Genomic DNA, 20,643 nt, shown 5'->3' with positions numbered 1-20,643 from the left:
AATGTTCTCCCATCGGAAATTTCCCATTTAGTACAGTGAATATATAAGAAGAGAGATCCCGTATCCGATTGATTTGAGTCAGGTTTCCCTAGACACCTCACATGGCGGTCGCAGTGCCCATTGCTAGAGAGGAGGCAAAAGTTAAAAATTTCAGAGTGACAAATGATGTGGCAGAACGTTTTGTAAATCTGTCAGAGAATCTGAACGGGACGCTTACAGCAACCGAAGAAGGATATTATAATCTCATTACAACCGTTGATTTCAATAGAAGTGTTTCCCAGTTGCAAAAAGGGAAAAATGGTTGAAACTCTGAAAAAATTTAAGTGATGACTTTTGGAATTTCTTTACTTGTACTAAACTTGACCGATTTTAACTAGTTAGTGCGGATGGAGAAATTTTCGATTTTTTTTAAATGGAAACTTTGATGAATATTGTACATTTAATTTTCAAAAGTTAAAAAAATATCGGAATTGGTAACGAATTAAAAGTTTAAAAACTTAGATTTAACCCCAAGAGTCCATTCCCAAAGTCATTGACCCGACTACACCTAATATTACTGCGATTTGATTCAAATTGTGCCGGCTTTTTTGCATCCCAAAGCCCTTCAAATTTCCTACATTATGCAGTATTACATGTTGGGGAAACAAATTTTAAACAGTTTTATTTTAGCATTCAAAGTGATAATTTCCTACTTTTTGTACCTTTTTTGTCAATTGGTTGCAAGAAAAACTAATACCGGCACCCGCGTTCAGCGACCTTGAAAACATATAGTTAGGCTATTATAGGATCAATTTTTTATTATCAACTATCCTCGCCTTCTCTGCAAGGAAGCTCTAAAATGGAGTGGCCAAAATTCATAAAAACGGACACTCGCATCGGGTAAATTTTCGAGAGAAACTTTGGGAAATAACTTCTGAGACCTATTCGAAGGTTTTTAGCATTCAGCATCAAAAATATAAAGATATGATGCAAAATCGGAGTGTAATAAACATATTGTGCTGAAGAAAACAATGCTTCATTCATATTTAATTTAATTTTATATTTAGGATTTTGAAAGTTTTTTTTTTTTTTTAATTTAATTACCATTCAACTTAAATATAAAATTTCATCATATGAAAATTGGTGCGGCTTTTTGGCCTATTTATATAAAGGTATTTTCTTTTTTATTTCTTTTACATTAAGTCGGTTGAATGTTTTTAAGCATTTCCAAGACAAATCTTGTAATCGATTTTAAAGTAACTTCTCATTAAAGGCCGCGGCACAATGACATTTTTCATATAGATGCGTTTAACACAAGCTTATGCATTCCAATAACATCGCCACAATCAAACAAGATGTTGCGTTTGTAATTATGAAGGAACTTCAGACTTGGCAATTGAAGTTTATTACGCCTTGCCCATTCACATACAAAGTTTCGCGAAACAATGTTATAAACATTCTCCCTATACAACAAAACTACTGCTAACATATTTTGTGTCGTATTCGATTGTTATATTGCAGTTTTTAATTGCGAAAAATGTTAGAAAATTTACCAACCAAAGGCAAAAATGATTTCACTTGCAAAGTGTGCCAACACCCTTAACCAAAGCAAATGTCATATTCTTCTTATGATTTGCTTGCAACAAAATTTGGGAGTTGGCTACTTTTCAAATCAGATGGCGCCAGTGTCGCTCATTCTACCGTTCTCCATAAAAATACGTGCAATATAGTCATAATGCATAAATTAAACGCATCTATATGAACTAGAAACTTGAAATTTCAAACTTGATTCAGAGGCCGATGACAGTTTAAAACGCATAATAAAAAGTTTCGCTAGGGGGCGATCGATTTTTAAGTAATATCCCATTGAGCTACAAACGTGAAACTTCACATATGTATAGGTTTAGGCACCGTGACACAGGAACAAAAAATCCGTTAGGTGGCGCACGGATCGAAATAATTAGATGAGAATTTGAACAATTTTGAACTTTGATATAGATTTTTAAGTAACTTCTCCTTGAGCTACAAACGTGAAACTTCACATATAGGTTAAGACACCGTGACAAAGGAACAAAAAGAAAAAAATCCGTTAGGTGGCGCACGCATCGAAGTAATTAGATGAGCTAGAGACTTGAAATTTCAAACTTAATTCAGAGGATGATGACAGTATAAAACATAATACAAAAAGTTTCGATAGGGGGCACACAAATTGGGATATTAAGAATAATCGTACGGAACGGGGTGAATCTTGCGATTAATTTTCAAGAAACTTCCCCATTGAGCTACAATCTTGGAACTTCATCTACACACACACTTGAAGCAATTCAAGCTTGGCATATATGAACAATTTTCAAGTAGCTTAAAAACTCATGCATTGAGTATTTTTGTGATATGTACTACATTGTATACAAACAAGTATTGTATGCATTCTCAATTAATAAAGGTTTTTCACCTTGTAATAAATAAGGCACTACTCCTTTCCACCTACAACTAAAAAGTAGAAAATGAAAGGAAATAAAAAATTGTTAAGCATTTCCTTTATTTAAGTTTGATATCAGAACAAAACCTTTAATATTTGATTATAATCTAAATAAATAAGTTGCGTATTCAATTAACTTTACATAATATATTAGACCAAGTCAATTCGACAATTTTAGAATAATTGAACAATTTACTTTTGTACAAACATTGCATTTACACTGTAAACAATACAAAATAAACATATGTATGTACATTAGACTGGGTCGATTTATTAACCGATATCGCGCCATCGATGTTTCGGTAGGATTTGGGCGCAGGAAAAACAAGTAAAGGTGTCTAAATTCGGGTGTTATCGAACATTATATACTCAGCGTGAGCTTCAATTGCACATTTCATTTCAGATAAATTACTTTTCTACATAACACGTGGCACCGCCCGTTTGAAAAAAATGTCTCCCCATTTCCTCTTACAATAAAAGTTGATAAGTGAAATATCATTGATCAAAACTATTTTTTGCTAAGTTATAGCTTATTATTCTAGTCTACGACCTTTAAAACTTGTTTTATATCTAAGTTGACGTGGTCTTTAACCGATCCCGTCCATTTTTACCAGAAATATTTTCTACTATAGTGAAAATTTGTGTACTCAATTGTATTACGATCGGTTAATTTTTCTTCGAGTTATGGCTCCCGAAACATAGAAAATTGCTTAGTCATGGGGCGGTGCCACACTTAACCGATTTCGTTAATTGTTCTTCAAAGCTTTCCTTATAGTAAAGGCAAGCTCTCTGCCGAATTAAGTTATGATAGGTATAACGATTTTTGATTTATTATTAATAATATATGTAAAATTGATTTTATCATAAGTGGGCGGTGCCGCGCCCATTTTAAAAATTGTTTTCAAATTTTTATCAAGCGTCTCAATATCAGTCCACATGTCAAATTTCAATATTCTAGGTGTATTATTTACTAAATAATCAGGTTTTTTGTGTTTTTCAAAATGTTATATATATAAAAAGTGGGCGTGGTTATCATCCGATTTCAATACCAATCTATTCTGGGTCCAGATAAGCTTGTGTACCAAATCTGGTGAAGATATGTCAATATTTACTCAAGTTATCGTGTTAACGGACAGACGGACGGACGGAAGGACGGACATGGCTCAATCAAATTTTTTTTCGACACTGATGATTTTTATATATGGAAGTCTATATCTATCTCGATTCCTTTATACCTGTACAACCAACCGTTATCCAATCAAAGTTAATATACTCTGTGTGCAAAGCACGCTGAGTATAAAAAGTTCCACTACGCATACCCAAAAAAATCATTTTCGAGCCTGCGAAAAAAAATTGCGAAAGGGTCAATTTTTCGACCAAAACACTCCCAAAACCCAAAAAATATTTTTTTTCAAAAAACTGTTATCGCCAACGTTTTTACAAAAGTTTTTGAAAAAAAAAATATTTTTTGGGTTTTGGGTAGTGTTTTGGTCGAAAAATTTACCCTTTCGCATTTTTTTCGCAGGCTCGAAAATTATTTTTTTGGGTATGCGTAGTGGAACTTTTTTTCCTGAGCCCAAATCCTATAGCAAAATCGATGGCGCGATAACGGTTAACTTTCGTCCATACATATCGACCCAGGTTAATGTACATACATACGAGTATGCTCTCTAAAGGTCTAACTCAAATATGACTTACATATGTACATATAAAAATGAAAGACTAGGCCAACTAAAATGCACAAACACAAAATGAAATATGTACTATGAAATTTTGATTTTGATTGAATTTCAACAAAAAGTTGTGCATACAGACATAACTAGACAAAGTATACATAAGTTAAAGCTTTAGGGCGGTAGAGGTTTTGAAAGGTTACCAGTTAGATATAAATGTAAACTAGTATCGCCTGTGGTCGAAATTCGACCAACGTGTAGTTTTTCAACTCAGTCTATGCATCAAGTGTTGGAAATATAGCAGACTGGTCTAACTTACTTAACTTTTTCTATAAAATTTTGAATTTTATCTAAGACTTTGTACTTTTTGATTGTATTTTCTTAAATTTTCTACAAACATTTCATATGTAATTATAACGTTTTGGTATGGAGCTCCTTAAACAAAAATATAAAAATTATGTAAAGTCAAATGAAATTGACATAGAATTATGGTGAAATTACTTGAAATTAAGTGAAGTGAACAAACAGTTCCATATAAAAACGCAATAAGTGCACTTAGACTTTTTTCCGGGTTTTAATGTGATCATTGTGGAAATATGAAGATTCTAATCTTCGGATAGAGCAATTACATAATTTGTCCAAAGATGGCGCGCTTTTGTGCAAGAAAGTCAATATCCATATTTGGAGAGATTGTTGGATTTACAAAAAACTTTTTCTATTAATTATAAACAAATAGAGTAATATTTGTTAACAAAAATAGGCCTATACACTGCGGCTGATCTATACGAATCGATTGATATCACTTTTATATGATTTTACGTATGCTAACTATGCGAAACCGCCTGCCAATTGTTTGTATGGAAATTTTGTTAGCGTATTAATATATAGATAGTGGGTAATATACTGCCTATGCAATACGGCCGCTATGATGCCGGTTGCCGTTTTGACCTAAAATCAAAAATGTTTTTGGGACCTTTTTTTGTTTCGTTTAATATACAACCTGAAATTTTCCGACTCAGTCAAGTTGCATTTAAATAATAATAACCTAAGTTGAAATAAAAGAATATATAATAAAATAAAATAAGAAATTAAATAAATTAGCATAAAAAACAATATAAAAAATTTAATGTTATATTTTTGTAACTTTTTTTTTGTTCAGTATAATACGTACTTTATCTAAAATGAGGATTAAATCTGCAAATGCAAAAACATTTTGGGGCAAATTTGCCATTAATTGTTATAAATAAATTAGTTAGTTTCAACAAAAGTTAACTCATTATTTCCGATTTCATGTTTTTTTTTGTAAACAACTAAAATAAAAAAACAAAGAATCTGTTAAATAAAGACTTATGTATTTACGTGTAAGTGAAATTTGCCACAAAAAATGGGCAGGTCAGAAATTAATTCTATTTAAGATTTTTTGGTACGGTACAAATTATTTTGGAACAATTATTTAGGATTTTGGTAGAGGCTATTATAGGTAAGTTGCAACAATGGGAAACCATGTTTTAATCTTTCACGCTTCTGTAGGTTTGTGGCTTAGAGCACTTACATAATTTGTCCAAAGATGGCGCGCTTTTGTGCAAGAAAGTAAATATCCAAATTTGGAGAGATTGTTGGATTTACAAAAAACTTTTTCTACTAATTATAGACAAATAGAGTAATATTTGTTAACAAAAATAGGCCTATGCACTGCGGCTGATCTATACGAATCGATTAATATCACCTCTATATGATTTTACGTATGCTAACTATGCGAAACCGCCTGTCAATTGTTTGTATGGAAATTTTGTTAGCGTATTAATATATAGATACATACAATTGTGTGCCTATGGGGCCACGCTGCGTAGGGAGGCGGCAGGGCGCGTATATTGGAGCGCTATCGTTGGGCGAAGAAGCAAAGAGACACGCTTATTTAGAATTGAAAAAGCCAAACAAAAAAAGTTGTGGAGGAAACACTTCTCCTCATTGCTAGCTAGCGATTTAGAAGACGAATCTGATACCTTAATCGCCCATGATGGAAAACACGTTCCTGCACCCGACTATGACGAAGTAAGAATGGTAATATCTCAGCCAAGAGATCACAAGGCGATTGGTAATAAGGAGCTAACCGCCGAGCTGTTCAAACACGACGACGAAAAGTTAGTAAAGAACATGCATCAACATGGTCGAATGAGCGCATGGCTTCAGATTGGAATTTAAGTGTGCTCATCCCCATCCTCAATAGAGGCTATCCCACAAGCTGCGCCGACTACGGCGGAATCGGCCTGCTTAATATCGCTAATAAGGTTCTATCAAGCGTACTGTCCGAAAGACTGAAGCTTATAGTCAATGAACTGATTGGACCTTATCAGTGCGGCTCTAGACCTGGTAAAAGTTTTATCGACCAGATCTTCACGATGCGCCAGATCCTGTAGAGGACTCACGATAAGACAATCGACACTCAACATCCATTTTTTGTCGACTTCAAAGCAGCCTTTGACAGCACGAACAGAAGCTGCTTGTATGCTGATTAGTTAATAAGACTCTGCCAAATGACGTTAAGCAATCCCATCAGCCACATAAGGATTGGGAAGGAGCTCTCCCAGCCATTCGAAAGCAAACGAAACTTCAGACGAGACGACTCCCTTTCATGTAATTTCTTTAACCTAATGTAAAGAATATATTTCTAGCAGCAGAAGCCTTTTTTTACCCGCAAAAAATCACGGCTAATGTCAGCTTAGAAATCAAACGGATAACAACTCTTGCGAACAAGTGCTACTTTGGACTGAGTAGGCAATTAAAATGTAAAGTCCTCTCTCGACGATCAAAAATCGCACTCTACAAGTCGCTCATCAGAACTGTCCTTATGTATGGCCCGAAATCTTGGACGGTGTCGGGAGAATATGAGATGGCTTTTGGAGAGTTCGAGATAAAGGTTTATGGTTGGTCCGTGATGCCGACGACGAGTATCGAAGGAGGTATAATGATGAGCTGTATGAGCTTTACGCAGATAGATACGAGGGCATCGAATAAAAACTCAAAGGCTTCGCTGGTTGGGCCAAGTTATGCGAATTGACGAAGACACTCCAACCAACAAAGTATTTCAGTCGACACCGCAGTTCGGCAGGAGAAGGGAAAGACCTCCACTGAGTTCGCAGGGGCAAGTTAGTCAGTTAACATCAGTTGTCGCGATTCAGGGATAGCTGGCGTGACTTGTTAGCAAACGGCCAAAACCGCTTAGCCTCTTAAGCGCCAATCAATGACTGAATAACGAATTGACATATACGGATTAAAAGCCTATAATCAATCTACCCTGCAGCGAATGTGGGAGAAAGGCGCGCAAACGCCTCAGTTTCGCATTCTCAAGTTACCTCCATTGCAGAGATCTGCAAAGGGCAGCAAGTCACTGCGAAGGACATAACAATGTTAAAAGTATTAGTTGAAAGCACTGCGTGGGAACCGAATAAGAAAGAGAACCTTCTCTTGAAGCTTTGACTTAGTTTGCAAAGTCATAAAAGACGTATTTAGTGGACACCTATATTTGGGATTATAGCGCTTTCAGGTCAAATTGAATTTTTTTCAAGTCAAATGAAACTTTTTTTTCAAATCAAATCAAGCTTTTTTCTAATCAAATGCACTTTTTTCATTTCAAATGAAACCACTTTTCATCGCATAGTGCTTCACAGCTACATTTCCCAAAACATATGTGACCCAGACTATGAAAAGGTGGCCTATGACTCAAAAAAGAAATTGCGAGAAACAGCTGTTAACAGCTGTTTTTTGTTTTTTGCGAGAAACAGCTGTAAACAGCTGTTTTTTAGTCATAAGCCACCTTTTCATAGACCGGGTCACATATATGCTTAAAAAAAAAAATAAATGTAAGGCGCGATAAACTCCGAAGAGATCTAAGGCCGAGCTTCTCTTCCAATTTGCGTCGTGCTCCTCTTGATTTTTCCCTACAAATTGGCCGGACGGGACCTACATGTTTTATGCCGACTCCGAACGGCATCTGCAAGGCAGATGAGTTTTCACTGAGAGATTTTCATGGCAGAAATACAATCGGAGCGCTTGCCAGACACTGCCGAGGGGCAACCCCGCTTAGAAAAATTTTCTTCTGATTGAAAAATCTTATTTCTAAAATTTTGATGTTGCTTTGCCCGGGAGTTGAACCCAGGGCATACGGTGTGATAGGCGGAGCACGCTACCATCACACCACGGTGGCCGCACATATATGCTTACCGTCTTTTATAATATTGCTATTTATTCGAAGTTGGGCTAAACTATTTATAATTTACCTTTTTGCAGTCACACCCTCTCCCCCAATGCCCAGTTGTTGGGTATAAGTAAAGCTGCAGTTGAGCTTAGATTACTCCTAGCAATTTGGCTGTTCCAATAAAACTCACTAAATAAACAAATTCTGCTGTCGAATGGCAAAAACAAAGATCACGGATCGAATACGAAACGAAAGAAAGTTACGTTATACGTCAGTCGTATAAGTTAAATGGGATTATAATATACGATAGCAAACAAATCTCGATATATTTTGAATAAATTACTCTTTTAGGAGCAAAAGTATGTTGGAACATATTTTTAAACCATGATGGATATAAAAACGTTGAATTGGTTGTCAAAAAAATAGTCGATTCAGCGATTACGTTCAAATACTCTTTCACATATGTAAATCATCATGCCGAATCAAGTAGTACTCAGATGAAATTGAATGCCCATGGTGTGACCAACTGGCGCCAGTGTGAAGAAGCGACTGGTGCGTCTTGTTGGACGGCCATAACCATTGAAACGGTTAAGCGCCAATTAAGGTAGTACGTAAGTAATGAATTTCCATATCGACGCCAAGTGGAATATTACTCCATGTCGCCTTCAAGTTCAAAAACGCCCTATCTGAAGATTCCTTTCAAATACGCCCACACTTACGAATTTGTTTCAAAAAAAAAATAAAATAAAATTTAAGGCGAGAGTACCTTCGAAGAGATTATTATCCTACAAATTTGCGGGACGGGACCTACTTGTTTTATGCCGAACCTGTAAGGCAGATGAGTTTTCACTGACAGCTTTTCATGGCAGAAGTACACTCGGAGTGTTTGCCAAACACTGACGAGTGGCGACCACGCTTAGAAAAATATTATTCTAATTGAAAAAACTTGTTTCTAAAATGTTGATGTTGCGTGAACCCAGGATCTTTGGTGTGATAGGCGGAGCTTGCGGCCGCAATTTTCGTCATAATCGCCCATAATCTTACTTCTAATAAAGATTTATGGTGCTAGGATTATTTTAATAAAAGTCTGAAAAAGTAAGTTCTTTAAATAAAATCTGAAATAGGTTCTATTTCAAAAGTTTTATGATATACCTAGGGCGTTTTCGAATCGGCAGCCGAGATAGGGGGATATTCCACTCAGCAGTTGATATATATAAACCACTTTTACTACGCCTTTTTCAGTTTAAGTTCAGAAAATTATATTTAGAGTTCAGAAAATTAGAATTTAAGTTCAGAAAATTCCAATTCAAGTTCAGAAAATTACGATTCAAGTTCCGAAAATTACATTTCAAGTTCAGAAAGTTGGTCAGGAATTTTGTCTTTCATGCAATGGAAATAAAAGTATGTAAGATGGTAAATGTTAGCGCTAATAATTTGATACATGGATATGAGGGCCTGCTCTCTGTTAGGGAAGCATTGGACTTCTTAACTCACTTAAATAAATTTTGCTAACATGAATGAGATAGGGAAGAAAACCCCTTTCCTCTCTATCCTCCTCTCATAAGAGGTCAATTACAAGGGCATCCAGCTATATTCTTAGTGTCACAAGCATTGATCTGCATTGAGTATGACAGCAGTGACGACGAGGATATGACCACTTACACAGTCAACGGAGCGTCCACAATCCCGCAAGTAACGTATAAGTACTGTGTGCACAGATCAAGTCTTCCTCCACCTGCATCTCGCAACTCTGTGGAGTTCTCCCCCTTCAACTGCTCCCAAACTGTGGTGTCGACTGAAGTACTTTCATCGCCAGAGCGTCCTCATGCACTTGTTGCAAAGAGTTGTCCTCCGTTGGATTTCTAAGCTCGGGAAGTACACGCCTTGGAGAAAGCTTGGGGTACATTATATCCAAACCACCATTGTCAATGAAGCATCAACACTTCATATATATAAGTATTACATTATGTAGTAAGAATTGGAATAACTTTTGAAAAATTACACCCTACTTTTAAATTTCAAATTTCTGAACTTGAATTGTAATTTTCTGAACTTTAAATGAAAATTCTGAACTTGAGATGAAAATTTATGAACTTAAACTGGAAAAGGTGCAGCATTGTGGATAAGTACAAGTGTGTTGACTTCTTTCTGACAGGCACTCGCTTAAGTTAGCATAACGGGAAAATCTGGGTTACCATTGTTGTTTCGGTTGAAAACGGTCCATTAGGGTTCTGTGCAGGGACGTAAAAGATTGAAACAGGGTTTACGTAGTCACAAAAGTGTTGCTCCTGTTCCACAGCATTTTAATTTTATATCATGGCGAAAATTGCTCAGTTCAGAGTTATTGATTTTCATTAAAGATTTAATTTATTACATAAGGTTACTCCTCTAAGTGTAAAAAGCATAGAAAACGTAGAGTTTTTCAAATTATTGTGAAAAACTTTTTAAACTCAACAACAAAGAATATCGATAAAGACTTTTCTAGGATTTCTGAATTTCTGTACCCAGTTTCATTATATTTGTGTAATACAAGAATCTGGTAACAGCATTTCTGATTGAAAAACAACAATGTTATTTTTTTACATTTTTGCCCATTCGCAATTTTTCTCCCTTTTCGCATTGCCGGCACTCTGTAAACCGAAAGCGAATGTCAAACAGCATTCATTTTCGCATTTTTCTTGCTACAAGTAATAGGCATTCGCATCATTGTTTACTATATAGTTTGGCAGCTTAAATAGAGGTTATGTTGCGAATAGAGTGGAAGGCAGTGGACTAGGCAGTCGAATGTCATATAATGAAGGAAAGGTGTTCGGAATTTTTTCAAAGTTAAAAAAAAAAAATGTTAAAAGCTTTAATATAAATAAAACTATTGTTTTAATAACAACAAAAAGGCCTTATATATTCTATATACATAAATTCGTAAGGATTATCTCACTTTAAAAATTGAGTTAAATAATCTAAAGTTTGTTTTTGAAATTGAGTCGAGAACTGTGCGTGATTTTCACCGATCAGCTGTTAGTTGCGCTACTTTGTAAAATTTACGATGATTCGCATTGTTAAAATATGTAAGTATTAATTGATGATTTTATAAATTCATATCTTTATATTCATTTAAAAATATATAGGACAACTCAAAAAACAAAACAAACACAAAAGCAACAATTTGTAATCCTAGTGGACTTAAAATACATAAATAAATAACAATTAAATCGAAACCACTTTTTTATAAAGCATTTCTATTTCAAATCATGTCATTTTTTATTTGTTCTCTGATACAACTAGCAATATTTCCCATTCTATGATTTTCCACGTTTTCTGTATTTATCACGTTCACTTCTTCCAGTTCAATTTCTGAACTGGGAGGATTTCTTCATTTAAATCAATCCTTTTTCATTTAAATCGTTCCATAATGCTACAGAATCCTTTTTTTAATTTGTTCAACAAAAATTAATCGTTTGCCGAAATTGTAATCGCCTTGTTTCTTTTGTTCTCTTTCTTTGAGTTTGGTCAGTGATGCATACTCAAGCAAAAAATTAGCGAAAAATAAAAAAGCGACATTGTTAGCGATGCGATAGCGCTACAGAGTTCCAATTACCTTTCGCATCGCAATTTATTTTCGCATCGCACTGCCTTTCGCATCGCAATACTGAGTAGGCCCCCTGATTGATGGCGGAGTCATTAAAGGTGAAAGCATTAGCCAAGCTGATTGCAACTTTCTCATGAATTTTGACAGTACGAACATTTCTCAGAGTATTTTTGACATTACCATCAACGAATTACACAAACAAATTACATGGAGTTTGTGTGTATGTCCGCTCGCTGTTACCACCATACGGTTCCACCATGGCTATAGCATTGCCAGCACAATTCAAACACAAAGTATCACGTTTTTGTTAACGTTTTTAACGTTAACGAAAGCTTTTATCTTGACAATTTCTTTATCGATAATATTTCGAAGTGTTTCAACTGAAACGGTGGAAATGTTTTGATAAACGATTAGCTTAACGTTAAGGTGCATCCCTGGTTTATAGAAACACCACTTTTCGAACATAAGCTGAAGTCTAAAATGTTTTTTTTTTAATAAAATGCTATTTCCAGAGAGATATATGTACATGAGAAATATTTTAAACTTTTCAGAAATTCAAGCCACCCTAATAGGCATAGTTAAAAACATCTTGATGATAACATTTACCAATAACTCACCACAAATCGGTATCGGTGCATGGATGCTGGGCAATCCTCTTGGTAGCCATTCCATCATTTATTATTATTGTTATTGCCAACACACAATGAGAACGCTATAATGTGTGAGAGGCGCGTACAAGAGATATAAATGATGCAGGAGAGCGCGCGCGTGCGTCTAAAAGAGCGCAACGTTACACCAACAAATACAACTATTTTTTATGATATTTTTGTGAGTTATAGTTATTTTATTTAAATGAGAACACTTTATTTTCAACACTATGCAATTTCGGTGTTTTTAGTTCGATACGATGAAGACGAATGTTAAAGTTTAGTTAGCCTTGGTGAAAGATGCACGCACGTCTTTATTGGTTTGCGTCGTTTTGATGAATTTTATTTTATTCACTTATTCACGCTTAATAAAATTTAATAAGATGCATGCTAGAGTTTGTAATTGTTGTTGGTTTAGAGGGTGAACTCCACTAAATTGCATATTAATAGTTTTATATAGTGGTATAGTATCAATGGGCATATGCAATAAAAAAAAGCAAAAAAAGGTACACCAAAAACACGCAACCACAGAATTGTTCACGGAAACAATAAAAACAAAAACACACACAAAAAGGTAAACAATAGCGGAAATAATTGTGGTGGTAGTAAGCGCACACGTACACGCATACACGCATATAAACTTTGGTGAGGGATGCATTTAATAGCAATGGTAAAAACAACAACAAACAGAGCACAGTAGTCGCGCGCAGCCAATGTAGAGGAGTAGAGACTTTTTGTTAACACTTCAGCTAAACAAAGGGTGATTGGTAAGGGTTAGAAGAAAACGACGTTGGCTATCAGTATAAGCACTCGTACGCTTAACCGCAATAAAACGCAAGGATAACGACATGCCGCTACGCTGTATGCGGTCGCTATTTATACGTCAATACACACAAACACATATGCACAGTAATTTACTGTCAAAATGGTATAATCGGTCCTAAAATTTATACTTCATATAAACGTGGTGTGACGGTAACGTGCTGGCATACCACACCGATCGTGCTGGGTTCAATCCCGGAAAAAGCAATATTAAGAAACTATAAAAAAGTTGTTTTTTTAAAGGGGTCAGATCTTCGCAGTGGTTTGGCAAACACTAAGATTTCTGTCATAAAAGTTTCTTAATGAAAAAAGCATCTGCCTTGCCTAGTTGGCATAAAAGATGTAGTAATTCCCAACCTGCCAATTTGTAGGAAATATTTAAAAAGTAGCACGACGGAAATTGGGAGAAAAGCTCGGCATAAATCTCCTATGAGGTATGAATATCGTGCTAAGTATTTATTTTAGGTAAGCGTAGTCAATCAAATTTTAGAGCAGGGGCTGTGTTCAGTAAGTGTGAGCTCTAGCATGTACATACTTCTTTCATACAAATTATATCAAGGAAAATGTATATTTAAAACTCACTGTTACTGCATCGCCTCAGGACAATATCTTCCTTTGTTTCGCAACCTATAGCCATTTAAAGGTGCCAAGCTGCTGGATCTGTAAAAGCTTTCGATGAAGCAAAAAAGAACTTTTCCTTCACCTTATCTGATATCGTCAGTGCCTAGGCATCCCAGCGAGTTAAGGAACTTAAGATGCGACTAACAACCACAGACCCGAAAGTTCGAGGGGACAAAGAAATCTTTCTCAGGGCAAATTATTTTCGACAGTATCTAGCCAAGAAATTTGACCTAGACTAGAGATGAGCAAATCATTACATGCGTGTGCGAGCTTTATTGAGTTTGTTAACAAGCTTATATTAGCTTCATTTGTATGTATGCTTGTTTGTAACTATCTAGGCTCGCCGCGCAAAGGAGAGTTAGACCTTACAGCGCCAATTAGTGAAGTGGTTAAATAACTCGCTACAAAACGAGTTGTGCTTAATAGCGGAGACACGAACCTATGTGCTACGGTGCTATCAACACCAAATATTTAAGTGGATTGTAGATACTAAAACGACATCATATTTGCGTGTTTTTTTAGTTTTTTTTAACTATATTTATTAGGGTGGGTCGATTTGTATGGACGAAAGTTAACCGATATCGCGCCATCGATTTTGAAATTGTTTAGTAAGTCATGAAAATATGTTTAGTAGGTCAAGAAAAAAACCTTAAAAGTCAATGTCGAAAAAAGTGAAAAAATTAAATTTCGCAGGCTCGAAAATTATTATTTTTTGGGTATGCGTAGTGGAACTTTTTTTCCTGAGCCCAAATCCTATCGAAAAAGCGATGGCGAGATATCGGTTATTAAATCGACCCAGTCTAAAATGTATATTATTCACATACAATCTCACACAGAAATTACCAAAGCTGGTATTTTAGTCGACGTTGAGCGTCTGAGCCAGAAAGGTGGTTGCGGCTGATTTATTCGCTTCAAGTGTAGAATCGAAACTCACAAGCGCGTAAGCACGCCCGTCATGCGTTTCTAGCCAATATCTTCTTTCCCGGCCTTTTATTAGCCCAATGCGCGCTGTAACCGAACTACACAACGCTCGAGCGATATGAGTGATGAAGTGCTAGAGTGCGTTATGTATTGAACTTAAAACTTTGGAGGTTGTTAAGGAATGAGACTCTTGTAAATCCCCAGAGCGTTTTTTGAGCCCGATATACAGACCAAATGCACTTAATCGACTTCGCAGCAAAGCAACCACAGCTTCCCCTTTCTAGTGGTAGCTGAGCCAATTGAAAATACCAAGGGAAGTCAATTTAGTATCCAGCAGTCATCACCAACACCAGTGTGAATCTCCTCTTTCTCGTGTGCTGGGTGTTGGCGCTGACTTTATGTATGCGCATTACATTACCTAGCTGGTAAAGCCGTTAAGCAGAACTACATAACTAGCGTTATAAAAATTCACCTAAGGACCGTTTGATCGACTGTCAAACATTTTCCTAAACCCCTACAAGAGTCACTCCTCTTGTTTGACATCGTCGCCAAGTCTGAGACACAAATGAAATAGTTATGATAAAATATTACTAAAGGATGACCACATTTCTTCGGGAGAGGGATTTAAATTGTCAATTGATCAGTCCATAGTAATATTTGCTGGCAATGTGCCGATATGCAGAAAAACGTGGTTTTCGGCTTCTATCAACCATTTTAATGTATTTGTGTGAAACATTAAGGCTTTCAATAAAGTCTTAATAGCCGACTAATGCTAACAAGTTTTGATGAGTTACCTATCAGAAGGGATTTTATAATGAAAACATCTACTGAAAAACCTTCCGAAATGAATTGCAGAAAAGTGTATCCGCCCCAGTACCAAAATTATGAATAAATGGCAGAGTATGGGCGCTTTTTTTAAAAAACACTTAGCGCTTCATTCTGTATTGCGAACGAGAGCTAAGACGAACGATTCGCCTTCAAACGACTTCGTTTACCAATAGTACTTTCTATCATTTTCGTTCGACCTTCACGTTTTTTAATTTATATCAAACATGAAGGCGAAAGCAATTGTCAAATGATATGTTGACATCGTTTAACATAGTCCAAATACACTAGCGATTCATCTCTAATGCGAAAAGAACGCTCGTTTCGTAATAGAGAATGCGACCCTTAGTATATACGAAACGAAAAATGGCACTGAAGATGAAACAACCCGAATCAAAATTTACCAAGGCAAGACGGAAAATGGGTCCAACATAGTTCAATTATCCACCCTGGCGGAAAGCCAAAACAAAATGAATGTACTGAATACTTCAAGCTTTCTGTACGAAGATCCAGAAAGTAGTACACCAGTGGTCGGAGCACCATAGCTCAATTGACCCAGACTTGCCAAAAAAAATTGAACTTCTGCGCTGCAAAAAATATTGTGACGAATATTAGCATCACTAAGCTGTTAGTAAATAATCACACAACAACAAAAACATGAAGCAGCGACTCTTATGTGTACATGTACACATTAAAGCTAGCAACACTTATGTACTTATGTACGAAGAGCTATCTCACACACACAATGTGGTCATCAGCCGATCACACATACACACGCATATGGCTACAAACTACAAATATGCATGTACTCATATAATTATTTACCAAGCAGGAGATACAAGAGTTCTAGAAGGTGAAACATCTAGACCTTTGGAGAAATATACGAACGAAGCAACGGAGAGTATAAAAGCAGCGCAAGCTGAACAATCAGTTTGATTTAAACACGTTATCAGTTGCGAAGTGAAACATAATTGTACTACTTCCAAAGTAGTCTAAGAATTTTGCAATACAGAATATTGGAGTGATTTATTCAACAGTTTAGCGATTCATACGTTAGCAGGTTTCAAATAAGCGGAATTTCCAAAAATTCGATACAATATTTAAAAAACTTAGCAAAATAGTAAAAAAATTTACATGAATGTATCTTTATGTTTTTGTTTCTTAAATCAGCTACATATTTTTTATTTCCCCGGTTGGGACAAATGTAGTGGTCTCGGAAATATGATTTTTTAAGCGAGAGATCGCCTCTTTTTTTTGCGATATTTGAGGGACTTGAAAATATTTCAAACTAGTATTTCTGCATCAAAAATTAAAATTTCCAAAATTTTTGGTATAAACGCATCCTCTGCATGTTGTAATGTTAATTTTAGTTTCCTGCTGGGTTGCTGATACTCTCGCTCTGACTAATACACTTGCATTTTAATTTTTGGCGAACACTGTATTATACACAAACTTGAAATAATATGCGTATATGTATACAGAAACCCTGGAACTGTGAAAATCTGATAAAATAAGCTATCCCACTTTGACTCTGAGTGACTGTAGTATATGCAGAAGTACTCTTATTTTTATTTATTTTTTATTATTTTTACCGTTTTATTTTCCTCAACCACACACACATACATTCAATACACCATATTGCATATGGCATATCCTGATGTGAAATGGGAGTGTCACCTACTGATTGCGGTACATGTTTACATAATTTTTCCTTTTTTTAATTTTTTTGCTTAGCTCAAAGAGCTCGAGCGTGAACTTTGCTCCTTTTTTGTTGTTGGGCTAAATTTTGTATACCATGCACTTTTCACGTTTGGCTGCTGACACTGTCACTGTTGTGGTTGTTATTATTCTTGTTGTAGTTGTCAGAGTTGTTATTGTTATAATTGTAATTGTTACTCATGTTTCGTTTAATATTTTGTTATTGCTGCTGTTGTTGTTGTAGGTGTTGTTTCTTGAACTGCACTTAAAGTTGTTGGCATTTGTAGTTAAAACTAAAACTACACACATATTTAAACAAACAAAAAACTACACAAATCGATCCGTTCTCCCATACAAAATCGTTTGAGTACTGCATGCTCTCCTAAATTATTTTGATTTCTTATTTTTGGTGAATCTGCCGCAAGTGGGCACACAATTTTCAGCGCGCGCCCCTTACGAAGGATGTTGCGAGGTACACACGCTAAAAGCTGATTTCATTTCTCCGTGTTATATTACGAGTTTGATATGTTCTAAAATTATCGGAGAGCGAGGAAGTCACTATTCACACAGCCACACGCATGCACGCAAAAAGAATAATTTCGTGAGCGTTTATTGCTGCATCAGAGACAATGCATTTTTGGGTATAAATTTTCGTTAGTTGTATTACGTTTTTAGTGTAAAATTTATTTATTACTAGCTTATGCCCGTGGGCTTCACCCCACGTTTCTATAAAAATATGCAAAATAAATAACACAAATTTTAAACTTATTTTAACGTTGTGTATTTGCGAATTTAGGTATTGCTGAAAACCATAGGATATACAATATATTTTGTAATATTATTTGGAGGATAAATAAAAAGATTTTTCGATGAGCCAACTCTGGAGCAGGCTATGTATAATTGACCATGGGTGAAGCATGAGTTGGTAAGATTGACTCCTACTACAGCTAATGACTGTTCTTCAGCTTTATTGATAGACATTGCGAAAGCCAACTTAATAGGAAATTGGAAGCTATTAAAATTGAAAGGTATATCTGTCGGTATTAATGTTGTTGTTGTTTTCGAAATTTTGAATTTTATATATATATAGAAGATGTAGACTGAAGTTGACAAAAAATTTTAACGGCGGCAGGTTACTAAACGTCCAAAAGGAATAACAGCCAATCCCATTTCTGTAGTCCATCTTTAGCTGTTAAAATAATCTAAGTTTGTACGGCAGCCATAGTTCTGAAAAATCCCATTAGTAGGGAAGGTGCCACGTCCCCTTTCCTCAATTCCACATTTTACTGGAGGTGTTAGGACTTAACGTCAGCTCCTTGCCAATTTTCACTACTCTACCATTTCTACATCCAGAGAAATGCAGCATGATATATTCCATTTGTATGGGAGGTGCCACGCCCCGTCTCCCTCACCTCACATTTTCTTGGTGGTGTTAGGGATTGACCTCATATAATTCCTGACTTAATTTCAATATTCTAGCATGAATAACCTTCAGAGTTATGCAGTATCAAAGATTCCATTTGTATGGCAGGTGCCACGCATCTTTTATATATCGAAATTATTTTTAGTTTATGACCATCCCTGGAAGGTTTCTAGTAGGTTGTGCAAATTTGGTTGTGATCCGTCGATCCGTTTAGGACACAACTCGATCTATACCTATATACATACATACAAACATACATACATAGATAATTTGAATTTTATATATGTGACCCGGTCTATGAAAAGGTGACTTATGACTCAAAAAAGAAATTGCGAGAAACAGCTGTTAACAGCGGACGGTTGATTGTGTGTCTTGAAAATGACTGCATTAAGGGTTGTAGCATCAAAGCTGCTGAACGACTTGTTAAGTCAAGGATAATCTTCTAGGATAATGCCTTCAAGTCGCTGCAAATCCCACATATTTCTATTGAAGGAAACCTAAAGTTCCAAGTCTTTGTTTATAATAGCTCTAGGTTAGGTGAGGTTGAACCAAACGGTCTCTGAGAGTTTCGCATAGACTAAATGAGTCCACAGTGATGCCAAAGTTACCTCTATCATATGCCAAGACCTATATTATAAAAAACACCCGCCGTTTAGAAAGTACTGGAAGCGTTCTAGGACCTTGCTACTTGCTGCTTCTAGATCTGATATCTGTACCACGTCTAATAGCTGAAGTCTTAAGTGCTCAATTGTTTCCAACCCGCACTTCTACATCTGCTACAACAAAGCCTAATTCAAAAGCATGTGATGCTAGAAGGCAATATCCAGTGAAAATACCCATCATGAGCCTGCAGTCTCTCTTTTCAATGATAAGAGTAACGTTATTGCTGTTGTAGCGATAAGGTTACTCCCCGAAGGTTTTGGGGGGTGTTATCGATGTGGTGGTCCTTTGCCGGATACAGATCCTATACGCTCCGATAACACAGCCCATTAAGGTGCTAGCCCGACCATCTCCGGAACGATTTATATGGCCGCATTAAACCTTCAGGCCATCCCTCCCTCCCCACCCCCAATTTCCATGAGTAGCTTGGGGTCGCCAGAGCCTCGTCTGTTAGTGAAACAGGATTCGCCACGGATAGCTCAGGTTGACAATTGGGTTTGGAGAAGCTATATATTGCGTTGGCAACCTGAAAGGTTTGCGCTACACAGCCCCTTGAATCTGGTATTTTAGTCGCCTCTTACGACAGGCATACCTCCGCAGGTATATTCTGACCCCCTAACCCGCTGAGGTAGTAACGTTATTAGGCTTAGGTTGTAAGACCTGCACGCTGACGACATTGATATCATTGGCCTGAAAGCCCGCGCCGCAAGTTTTGCTTATTTTAAACTGGAAAAAGAAGCGGAAAAGATAGGTTTGATGGTGTATGAGGACAAAACTAAATACCTGCTGTCATCAAGCAAAGAGTCAGCGCATTTGTGCTTTGGCAACCACGTCACTGTTGGCAACCACGAAGGGATAGTAAAAGCCTTCGTTTATTTAGAAACCTGCATTAACGCAAGCAACAACACCTGCTTTGAAATCCAGCGAAGAATCATTCTTGCCAATAAATGCTACTTTGGACAAGGTAGACAACTGAAAAGTAAAATCCTCTATCGGCAAGAAAATCATTATGTACAAATCACTTATCGTAGCCGTCGCGCTATATGGTGCAGAAGCATGGACCAAGATTCACTGCTACAACAAACAACAACAACATGACAACATCAGATGAAGC

At 36.3% G+C, this 20,643-nt stretch overlaps 1 protein-coding gene across 4 annotated transcripts in view; it reads right to left on the bottom strand.

The window, feature by feature from the left end:
• The window catches only part of px (plexus), a 180,785-nt gene that overhangs the window by 7,981 nt on the left and 152,161 nt on the right, over positions 1 to 20,643 (bottom strand). The gene's annotated exons all lie outside the window — the stretch shown is intronic.

The sequence above is a fragment of the Eurosta solidaginis genome, chromosome 3, assembly GCF_040869045.1.
Source record: "Eurosta solidaginis isolate ZX-2024a chromosome 3, ASM4086904v1, whole genome shotgun sequence".
In the NCBI taxonomy this organism is placed as follows: Eukaryota; Metazoa; Arthropoda; class Insecta; order Diptera; family Tephritidae; genus Eurosta; species Eurosta solidaginis.
This window is presented reverse-complemented; position numbering and strand designations above follow the sequence as displayed.